Source organism: Wolffia australiana, chromosome 2, assembly GCF_029677425.1.
Source record: "Wolffia australiana isolate 7733 chromosome 2, ASM2967742v1".
Classification (NCBI taxonomy): Eukaryota; Viridiplantae; Streptophyta; class Magnoliopsida; order Alismatales; family Araceae; genus Wolffia; species Wolffia australiana.
This window is the reverse complement of record NC_135836.1, coordinates 25,622,172-25,633,269: the sequence shown is the minus strand read 5'-3', so window position 1 is coordinate 25,633,269 and position 11,098 is coordinate 25,622,172.

Below are 11,098 nucleotides of genomic sequence, written 5' to 3'. Positions count from 1 at the left end.
CACCCATCCTACCCTTAGCCCGTGCATCCTGTCGTCCCGCCCTTCCTCACCTACCCCGTAGTCGTTCTACGTCAGTTTTATACTATCGGCACAAGGTGTATCTGTCGATCCGGCCAAGATAGAGGCCATAACCAAATAGCCGACTCCTAGAAATGTCTATGATGTTCGTAGCTTCCATGGCCTAGCCACCTTCTATGGACGCTTCATTTCTAGCTTTAGTACTATTATGGCACTGATGACCGAATGTCTAAAGGGGACTCACTTCGAGTGGACCGAATCGGCGCAGAAATCCTTTAATGACATAAAGCTTAGGATGACACAAGCCCCCATCTTGTGTTTACCATATTTTGGTAAAGTATTTGAGATCGCTTGTGATGCATCGGGGTTAGGAACGACGCCAAACTCAAATACTCTACCTATGACAAAGAATTCTATGCTATCGTCCAATCCTTACATCATTGGCATCATTACTTACTCTCTAAAGAATCCGTTCTCTATTCTGATCATGAGGCATTAAAGTATCTACATTCTCAAGAGAAGTTAAATCCTAGGCATGTTAGATGGGTCGAATATATTCAGTCATATACTTTTGTCCTAAAGCATAAGAGGGGAGTTGAGAACAGAGTTGCCATCCCTGAAATGAGACGTAGCAAATATTGTGCCACAATGTCGTGTATGCGCTCTCGCTAAACTGGTCAAGCAAAACACTGGCCTTTACACCCCTCTACCGGTCCCTCATAAGCCTTGGATGACGTGAGCATCAACTTTGTTCTAGGACTTCTGAGAACTCTCAAGCGTCATGATTCTATCATGGTGGCCGTAGATTGTTTTTCGAAAATGGCTCATTTCATTCCTTATTTTCAAACTTCTGATGCTTTCCATGTCGCTCAACTTTATTTTAATGAAGTTGTTCATTTACATGGGCTTCCCAAGAGCATAGTATCGGACAGATATGTCAGATTCACTAGCTATTTCTGGAAAACCCTTTGGCATCTTTTGGGAACGAAGCTTAAGTTTTCCACAGCTTTTCATCCCCAAGCTGAAGGGCAGACTGAAGTCGTTAATAGAATCCTCGGAAATCTATTACGTTCTTTGGTTGTGGACAACCTCAAATCTTGGGATACTATCATTCCGCGCGCTGAGTTTGCCTATAACGCATCAGTCAACTGAACCACTGGCATGAGTCCTTTTGAAGTTGTTCATGGTCATCCACCTTGCAAACCTACCGATCTCATACCCATGTTGCCGCATGCTAGAGTCTCAGACGATGGTCATGAATTTGCAAATCATATTAGAAGTCTGCATGAGGACATTCATAAACACATCATGAGTAGCAACACTGCATACAAAGAGACCGCAGATTTACACCGTCGTTTTGGCGAATTCAATGAAGGTGACATGGTGATGGTGAGGATTAGGCCGGAGAGATTCTCTTCCAAGCGGGCTACAAAGCTTCATCCTCGTAGTGCCAGGCCGTTCCCAATCCTCAAATGAGTAGGGGAAAATGTCAATGCCGTCGACATACCCTCCACATGGGGGATAAGCACTACTTTCAATATTTCAGATTTGGTCGCATTTAAAGCTCCACCTCCTTCATCTATTGACCATTTTCTACCCATGGACTTCCCAGTGAGCAAATTTGACTTGTCCACTCCTCCTTCATTACCCTCCGATTGGCAATAGAACATCGAGGCTATACTATACGAAGTAATCACCTTCACCAAGGGTGGAACGGTGTAGAAGTTTCTTGTTCGTTGGCAGGGCAAACCATCGACGGACGACACGTGGATTACAAAAGAGGACCTGACTCGCCTTCGCCCCGACTTGGTGATCCCGCTGGAGTCTTCTGACACCGACTCGACGGAGTCAAGTACTTCTCACCCCGAGGGAATTGGTGGCGACGACGTCAACGCACCAACATCGGACGTGCCACCTATGTTATCCGACACGCCGAGCATGCAGACTCATCATCGACATCAATTAGATAATCACCAGACTTCGGACATGCCACCACCACCTCCTAAGACATCCCGCATCATGACACGTCGCCAACGACAAATCCAGAACTGCCCTTTGATGTGACACGATTCCACGTCGCCCACTTTTTATTTTTATGTCATTTCTCATATTTTCTCTTTCCTCCAATGCGTATATGAAGGTGATGACTCTTAATTTGTCATAAATTATTAAGGATTTTCTGAGCATCAAAGTGTCATTTGCATACATTTAGTCCATATTAGTTATATTTCATGTGCATTATTTCTCCTACTTACTAACCCCACTTGATTCTCTGAATCAAGTGGATTAGATCTCACTTAGTGGATTAATGAGTTCAGATGTGGATCAAGCACAAAGAAGAATGCATTTGACCAAGAGGAGCTGGCAAAAATTGAAGAAGAAGAAAAGCCCTAAAAATCTCCAAGAAGCACAAATCAGAGAAACCTATAAATAGCCTCTTGAGAGAGCATTTTAGGTTGTCCAGAATTTTCACCTGAACAGGCCAGGGCTTGGAGAAGAGGAGTTCTGCACCCTCCAGGAGCTGATGAGCATTGGAGCTGGGGAGAAGGAGCAAGCTGAGGAATAACTTGGGCTAGACGACCTCCACCTTGCCGCAAGGATCGTGACACAAGGACAGAGCGATTCTCTAGTTTCAATAACTGTGTACTTCTCTCCCTATAGACAATCTAAGTTGGGTTGGAAGAAACACTCCAGTGATCTTCCAACGATTCCAACTGATGTTGTTTCTTCTTCTAGTTCGATTTCAAGGTTACAGTTTGTTTGAATCGTTTTCCTTCTCGCCCCTCTTCAAATCCTCAGTTTTCCCACTACATCTACTTCACAATTTACCTCATCAGAATCAGCTAGGTCGTGCCCAGCAAGGCTGTGCACAACCAAAGCCGTGCACAACCACAGCTGCAGGCAACCAAAGCCGCCTGCAGCCCAAGCCGCCAGCAACCAAGGCCGCCAGCAGCCCAAGCCGCCAACAACCAAGGCTGCAGCCTAGGCCGCCAGCAGCCAAAGCCGCCAGCAGCCAAAGCCGCCAACAACCAAGGCCGTAGCCAAGGCCGCCAGTAGCAGAGCTGCACACGACCAAGGCCGCAGCCTCGGCCGCGAGCAACCAAGGCCGCCAGCAGTAGAGCTGCGCACGACCAGGGCTACCAACAGCCATAGTCGTGCACAGCCTAGGCTGCCAGCGACCAAGGCCGCGCGCAGCAAATCTGTGCACGACCAAGGCCGCTAGCAGCCATAGTCGTGCACAGACTCTGTACTGCGAGTAGGTGCGCCCGCTCGTAGGCAGCAGCCATGTGCAGACGCCGCGCAGCGAGCGAGAAAGCCTGCGCGCAGGCAGCAGCCCGCGCGTAGTAGGCACCGCGCGCAGGCCGCGCCCTCGCGCAGGTGCGCGCGCGCGCAGGAACACCCACAGGGTGTTTGTGTATTTGCCACAAAGGGCAGGAGGGAATCTTTCAGTGAAGAAATTCTTCATTGAAGATTCTGCTGAATTGAGTTTTCTAAAAGACTACTCTGCAAGATTTTACTGAGAATACTTTAGCTTATTGTTGAAACTGAATATTGAAATCTAAAAATTATAAACCGAATTGAACTGAATTGCTATTGTCTTATCTGCTTTCTGTGGATCGACACCTTACTCGCCCTAAGGCTGTGAGGTTAACTTTTATTGTTGAATAGCTCAATTCCTCACACGACTAACCCGTAAATAACCAGTAAAAAAACCACTGAAATTGAGCCTATTAGAAGGCCAATGTTGTAAGAAACACTTGGCAAAGTTATATTCAAGAATTGAGTTTTTCTCTTCTTAGAGGACTTGCCCTAACCTGTTCTTCTTCTCCAGATTGTCACCACCACCGTCGACACCGCCAAAAGCCACCGACCGCCGTCCTCTCTCGCCTTTTCCCTCTTCTCTCTACCAAATCACCCTACACCCGCTGCCAGGTCGCCTCGTTCCCTAGCGCCAGGCCGCCTCGCGCCCTAGCGCCATGCCGCCCATCACCCAGGTGCAATGCCGCCCAACGCCCATGCGCCAGGCCGCCCTGCGCCCTAGAGCCAGGGCCCTGGCGCCGGCCGCCTCGCCAAGGCCTCCCGCGCCCGGCATCCCAGCGCCGACTGCCCGCCAGGGTTGCCCGCACCATGCACCCTAGGGCCGGCCGCCCAAGCCAGGGCCGCCCGCGTAGGCTGCCAACCCGGCCGCCCGCGTAGGCGCCCACACCGCCCACGCAGGCAGCCAGCCGACCGCCCGCGCTATCAGCACCCACACAGGCAGCCATTGGTCGCCCGCGCCTAGGCAGCCCACGCATGCCACCAACCCAGCTGGCTGAGCAGTCGCCCGCCCCCTCTGTCTACGCCCACGGTTCGTCAGCCACGCCCGAGCATCCTAGCTACTGAGCGACCAGACTTCGTCCAGATATCCATTTGCCAGGGCCGCTCAATGCCCAGAACACCATGCCATATCATCCAAGAGGGGCCACACAACGCCCGAATCGTCAAGCCTAATTACGACCAGAATTCCCCCCAGCCTCAACACACACTCCGATGCCGAGGTACGCCTGAACTCTTTGATGTCGTGTGTTCTTCGTCCAGTATTCCTCGAGAATTCATCCACCGCCGTCGGATTTGCTTTGAACTTCTTGGAATTTCAAAGATTAGTGGATTAGGTCTTTCGTGAGTTTTCCCATGAATGTGAATTCGAATTATTGGATTTGGTGCTTAGGCATCGTCGCGGTGGCTGAAGACAGTAGACCCGTCCTCGATGAGGAAAGGGGCTGCAACACCATTATTTCATCAGATTTAAGTTTTCAAAACCGATCGTGTGGATTTGTTGTCTGATTTATCCCTCCCATTCCTAAAGCAATCTGTCCCAGCACCTGTCATCATCCTTCCCGTCTCATCAGTCATTTGCATCCATCATCTAGTTGTCTTGCATCAACAAGTGTTAGTGAGCGAGTCATAGGGACTTCCCAATTTGTCCGTGCGGCAAATGAGTCAATGTTTCAAAATTTTCAATTTTTAGTGTGAAGAAGGCAATGACTTCAATGAGGAAGACAATAACCTGATGACGATGAGTGAAGAGTAGAGCTCTCTTATTGGTGTAACTCCAGATGATAAGAAGGAGGTTGCTAGCCAAATGCAAAGGCTGAAGAATGATTCAGCGTGCCATCCCACTCCATCGGAGACGTCTTCAGAGCTACCAGCATCATCATCGATCGCCCCAGTGGTTTGCCTCATGCCCAACTGGCACGCCATGGCGAAGGTAAAAGCATCCGGGTTCAAATACCTCGGGTAAAGCACGACCACGTATTTGGCCGTTTTGATTTTCTTTGGCACGTGCTTGTTCTATTCATTGTTTTATCATGTACATGTTCGTTGTGTTTGTGTTTGTCATGTTCGTGTTTCTCGTGTTTGTGTTCGTCATGTCATGTTTGTGACACCGTGTTGTCGTGTCTCGTATTTTTGCAGTTATGGTTGTTTTGTAAGGGGCATAGTGCCATTAATAAGGGTTACCATACCCTTAGTAAGGGCTCATCATGTCCCTATTTAAGGGCACAATGGATGTCGTAACATTCAGACCAGTTTTTGTGGAAATTGTTTCTACGTTTTGATCGTTGTCTCTTAGAGAAGAAGAAGGAGAAAGGGGAGAAGGAAGAGGAAAGGAGAGGAAGAGAATAGTGGTGAAAACGCCGCCGGGCCACCATCATCCATGCTCGCGACGCCACTGACACCCCCCTCCTCGACCGTGTAGTAATCCTATGAGCAATCCTTTGCAATGCCAGGACTTCAGTCGCCCATTTGTAACCGTGATGCAATGAACGACCCGTGCCGTGCTACAAGACTATGATGTAACACGTAGACGCCAGGATCGAAGGGCACGCGTTACAACACGAAAAAAAGAATGAATGCACTAGATGATAAGAATATATGTTTTAGAAATAACTCTCAACGAAAATTAGGGATAGATTGCTGATTTTTAGTGACAATTTAGTAGAATTCTAGGAAGGGGATCGTCACGATCAAGGTCCCAATAACCTGTGAAATCACAAAAAACCTATGAGGCGAGGGGTTCAATGACCCAAAGGCATCCACAACTCTCTTTATCAAGCAATCCAGACCGTAACCACAAAGATTGTACTAACCTCAACGAAGGTGGCTATCATATATTTCGTATTTTAAAACCCAGCAGAGGAGCAGATAGAGGAAGATGACACTGGAGAAAGTAATGATACTCATAATGAAAGGGGAACGATAGAACCTGATTACGTCTAAATTCCAAGTCCAAGGTAGTGGAGAACCACGTCGCGGCGATGCTTTGATGCATAGTAGAACGTGGCTTGGCTGGTATGCATGTATGAAGATGGATGTGGGCTGTAGTGTCTAGGGCGCTTGAGAAAGAGGCGTCCTTTGATGTCGTTGCTCGAGGGTAGAGTGCATGGCTCTGAACAGGGAGAGCATGAACCTGATGGTGTGGTTTTCTTGACACTGGCGTGTTAAGTTGTAGGCACGAACAGCATAGCCAATGTGAGCGCACCACGATGCAGGTGACCCCGACGCTTGGCCAAATGGCCACAGTGCGCGGCGCTAGGGGCGTTGTCCTCAAACGCGATGGACATTGCCGTGGGTGAGACCACGTGACGTGCGGGGAGCTGACCTCTTGTGGCACGCGTGTGCAAGAACACGCACAGGAACGCTTGCAAGATCGGGCCAATTCGGAATGGCAATGCCCAAGGAACTCCAATAATCATCCAAGAATCCTCAAGAGGAGGATTCCTGAGCAGGTGTCTTCCAAGAAGTGATCTTGAAATGGTATAACTTGACGGCGTAAGGGCGTAAACTGCAGATGAGGCACGGCGTGCAAGGTGTGATGTTGTAGATGATCTTCTTGCTGGCTGGTGACCTGGAAAATGCAGCGTTCTTGAACGAATTCAAGAACCCTAAGGAACGGAGAGGAAGGCTTCGTCGACGGCGGTTCTTCTACAAAGTGGTCTCGACGTGGTGAATCTGGTGCGTCCCACGAGGGGCCACAATATCCTTCAATCTAGATCTAAGTAACTGCTACTCTCTAGAATAGGAAGACGAGAAAACTCAAAGAAGAAACTTTCAATTTTCAACAAAACAGTCTGAGCGTCCTTGGGCATGCCATTCCTTTATATAGGGATGGGGGATGCCCAAGTGGGCCAACATAGGGGAAAACTGTCATGAGGCGATGTTTCCTCGTAACCGTACATCAACAAGGAGACGAAAGAAAATAACTGACAAGGCCCAAAACATGGTAGCCCAATCCAAATCCTTTAGGAGACATCAAAATACAAGGAAATAAAAATGTAATACTTATGAGCATCAACTACGTCAGGTACTTGAAACCAGGATCACAAACATCGGCTCAAGCGGCACGACGCGGTTGGAGTCGTCCCGTGTCAAGGTTGGCACGATGGTTCCCTATCAGACTGTTTCGCCGTTTGCACGATGAATATCACCCACGCATGCCACCAGTTGCTCTCGCCAAGCGTGTGCACTGTGCGACCGATTGTTGTGCCGCCCGTGTGACGCATGACCGGCCTAGCGTGACTCCAATTGCTCTTGCCTCCTAGAACATGGCAGTATGTGACCGAGTTGCTATGCCACTCACATGAAGCTTGATTGGCCTGGCATGCACTCAGTCACCGTAGCCATTGAGACGCAGCGCCGCCTTGCTAACATGCCAGTGCCCAGCTGACCAGCCTATTGTAATAATCGTGTGCCGGTCGCTCCAACCCATGGATGTCAGCAACGCCCAAACATCACGCTGCCGCATTGGTTCTTCGGGTTCGCTGTTGTAGCATGTGCATGCACCTAGTCCACGTCGCGCCGCTCACAGACGCCACAATTTCCTCCAGACGCCGCTACTACTGTCACCTGCACCCTTGCTTGTGCCACACCCACGCCGCCCGTAGTCATCGCTGTCACCGCCTGCAACTGCCGCTGTCATTGCCCGCTGCCGAGCTTTAAGCGACGGCTGCGCTTCGTACCACAAACGACATCGAAGTCCCCCTCTGCTCGTGCCGACCCATCGTTGCGGTCGCGCCTGCCAGGATCAATCCATTTGCTTGTTATGCCACATCAACGCACCTTACCTCATCCTTGTCTACCTCTATCATCATGCTCCAGTGCTGCATCTTTGTTGCTTGTCGAACGACGGCGTGCTTGTCTATGGCACACCTCCACCATACCTTCCCGCACCGGCCACTACACCGATGAACATATTGGCAACGGACGATATCACCAACGAGGTATGTCGTTCCCCTTCCTTGTTAGTTAATGACTTGTACTATCAAAACACATTCCATAATTGATTGCTCTGAGAGTGCCACATGCCCTTACATAGAGGAACAAGACAATATAAGTTTTTTCCATTCTGATTGACATGCTGACATGTACCATTAACGTTAAACAAAAAAAGAAACGACCTTCCAATCATTGGATGGTGTGGCGGCATGTCAGTGTCGTTTTGTGTCTTTTATATTAATTCATTCCCTAATACAATGATGTGTGTTAGTGATGACTTTTATGGAATGATGGGGACACAGATTCACGAGCCACATTATACCTTTATTTTTTTGCCAATACAATTTTCACCATGTTTGTGTGCATTTATTTTTTACTTTTCCGCTTCAAGCAATGCATCAATGATAATTATTACATCCTTAATTATCATTATGTGAATTAAAAGAAATAAAAGGTGTCAGCTAAGGATTAGCCACTACGGCATTGCAATATGTAACACCATAATCATTAGCAGAGCTAATGATTGCTGAAGCTCTTGGTCGTCATTCAATAGAATCGAATGGCGACACGTGGTGGGGCATGATTTTAAGTCGTAAATATCTAATAAATAAGTCTTAAATCATAAAAATATAATAAATATATAATCTGACTTAGAAGATTAATATCTCTGTAAATATTATGTCATAAAACTCATAAAAATACATTCATTATCAGAAACTTAATTTTTAAAGAATATGATGTCGGGAAATCTTTAAAAATAGCACTAAATCAATAGAAAATTAGAATTTCTCTCCAAAAACACATTTGATCATTTTAAGGTTCATATCATGCACATAAAATTATTACAATTCATAATATCTTAATTGTTTAGAAATAACCCAATATTATGTAAGTTATCAATTATCCACAGGTAAATTCCTTTCACACCAATTTAGAAATGTAATTCAGTAGAAGCCAAAAAATTCCTCGTGCAAATTGTAACTAGGATGACCATTGTGACCCAAAAGGAAGCACAAAACTCATATCTATTCAAGCCTGACAATGATGTTGAAGATTAAGCTACAAGGGCATTTTTAGCACAAGGCTTTAATGTGTGTTTTGATGTATGTTCAAAGTGATGCATGCCTCAATATGGGTTGTGATAAAAGCACAATTAGGCCCTCAAACTAGTTGACTGATTGTATGTGAAGACAAAATAAGAGCCTTATATATATTAAAAGTCAACTTAGTTGACCATACACTGAACAAGTTAAATCATGTATTTAGGACTTATAATTTAATGACATTAAGATAAACTTCGTTTTTACCACTTTTCAGGTATTTGTATGAATTTGTCTTCATTTGATTTTTTGAATAACTTGTTCAAAATCTTAATTACTACATTCGAGGATTTAAGGCTGAATTTATTGTTGATTTAATGAAAATTAATTACATGAAGGTATTATTATCCAATGGTGATATCTTTATTTAAATGATGTGGTAAACATATATAAAACTTTAACATTATTTTAAATCTCATGTCCATGGCATAACGGCTAGTTTTTGCTCTTAACTCTTGAAAGATAGTTTGAATTGATGGCAAAATTATAAATATAAAAATCAAAATTAAAATGATATTATGTTATATTGCTTAGTCATAATCAATGAATATAACTGTTAGACTTTTTACATATTACCATTATGCCCTTTCAGATTTCCAAGTCCATATATGCTGCTTTGAGCCCTAATTTGAAACTCCCTTTTCCTTGCCCTTTGAAAATCGCAGCCCAAAACCTAGAGATATCTCTCAATTCCTGGAGAAACTTTCACGCCTTTTTTTAGCATTCTTTGAAGAGATCATTTGTTTCTAACATCAATTCAGGTCCATAGAAATTGGAGTCGTGGTTTTTGGTGTAGGGTATTTCAAGATTCAAAGAAAGAACGCTAGGATCCGAACTTCACACATCCTTGAACCTATGATAAGTTTATAATTTTTAGCATATTTTTTATACTTATTTTGAGCTTTCTTCAACAAACGAATTGTTTTTAACATCCATAAAAAACCAAAGAAATTTGAATCGCATCATTTGGTTGAGTTTGGAAAGAGTTATAGGGGTTTTAAGTTGGACACAGAGGAATTGAGGGATAAACAAAGGATGTTGACAGCTTGATATCTGGAAGAATTGAGGGATATCTGGAGGTTTATTTGAGATGTCAGTCGTGCAAAATTGTGTTAAAAAACCGTTCCAGGTGGAATTGTTGCATATAGTGTAGGAGTAAAAAAGATATTGGAGTTTTAAGCATCAAAGGTCAAACGCAACTGAAAAAATTCATCCAAAGAAAAACGTGGAGGAGAAGAGGACTGAAGAAAGATCGACCACAAACAAGGAGGCATTACTGAAGGGAAGTCATAGTTATATTTATGAATCTTTATCTCTGAATTAATAAAATTTTGACATAAAAGTATTTTTGTTGAAATGCTTAAAATTGTTCCTTATCTTGAAAACTATTTTAAGTAGCCATCACTACTGTGTTGTTGAGGAGAATACATTATTCACAAATATATTGTTATTGCTATATCTTTTTTATCACTCAGGTTAAGGCCTTGGGGGCCAATTTGAAGTAGATCAAGCAATGTCATTCCGCGGAAGCCTTTGAGTGTCGAGGATGACAAAGCTTCATCGATTTTTTATTTTTTCTTGGTATCCATGTTCAGCCCTATTTCCAAGTGATTTGCTTGGGGGAAATTCACACAAACTTGGTTCGGGCTCGTCATCACCTCAGGACAGATAGCCCCAAATAGCATTAAGGATTAGCCTAAGCTGTCTAAAAATAATAATTGTGTCTC